Raw genomic sequence first — 1,277 nt, forward strand, 5'->3', positions numbered from 1 at the left:
GCCATCATAATTCTAACTGGAGAAAAATTAAAGCCTTTACTCTCAAATTAGGTACAAGACAAGGATGCACTCTATCTCCACTTCTGTTTAAAATAGTTCTGGATTCATTAGGTAGAACCATTATAAAAGAGAGAAAAACAAAAGAATAAGAACTAGAAAGGAAGAAGTGAAGCTATCATTATTCACACATGACATGACACTCTACATGGAAGAATCAGAAAGCTCCACCAAGAAGTTCCAGGAATTAATTTAAAAATTCAGTAGCATAGCAGGATATAAAGTCAATACCCCAAAATTAATAACATTCCTCTGCACAAATAATAAAATCACTGAGAGAAAAATTAGACACACAGTATTCTTCAAGACATCATCAAAAATGAAATACTTAGTAATTAATCTAACAAAGGAAGTAAAAGATCTATGTAATGAAAACAATAATACTCTCAAAAAAGAGTTGAAGTTCAGAAAATGAAAATTATATTCCTTGCTCCTGGATAGAAAAATCCAACATTGTGAAAATAGCCATTCTCTCAAAATTGTTATACAGATTTAATGCAATCCTTATCAAAACACGATAAACATACCTCACTGAGCTAGAAAATACATTCCTAAAATCCCTCTGGAACCACGAAAGATGTAGAATAGGAAAGTCAATCCTGGGTAACAGAGGCAAGGTGTGAGACATGACAATCCCTGTCCTGAAATTATACTACAAACCTCCTGTGATAAAATCAGCACGTTACTGGCAAAAAATGAAAAAAACTAACAAAGCAAAATAAATAAAAACCCACCAGACTCAAGGATCAATGAAACAGATTAGAAATGGAGATACAACTACAAGCACACTCAGCCATCTTATGTTTGACAAAGTGGCCAGACATGTTCACTGGAAGAAAGATAGCTTCTTTAACAAGTGGTTCCAGAAAAACTGCTTGTCCACATGCTGAAAACTAGACCTGGGTCTATCACAATGCACTGAACTAAAGTAAAAATGGATTAAAGATCTAAACATTAAAACAAAAATACTAAATCTTTTATTTTTTTATTTTTTAAAAGGGAGTAAAAATTAGAATTAAAACAGAAAAAAATTACAACTGATACAGAAGAGCTACTGAGTTGAGAATAACAAGAGATGTAGTGGGGCAAAGAGATTTATCTCAGCATATAAGCAGGATGGTTTGGATAAGTGTACTGTGCATTTGTGCTGGTCTATAAAAACACTAAATCTACTGAAAGAGAAAGTAGGTGGAAATCTTGAAGACATAGGAGTAGGCAGA

This window comes from Octodon degus, unplaced genomic scaffold (genome assembly GCF_000260255.1).
Source record: "Octodon degus isolate 3935 unplaced genomic scaffold, OctDeg1.0 scaffold00469, whole genome shotgun sequence".
NCBI lineage: Eukaryota > Metazoa > Chordata > Mammalia > Rodentia > Octodontidae > Octodon > Octodon degus.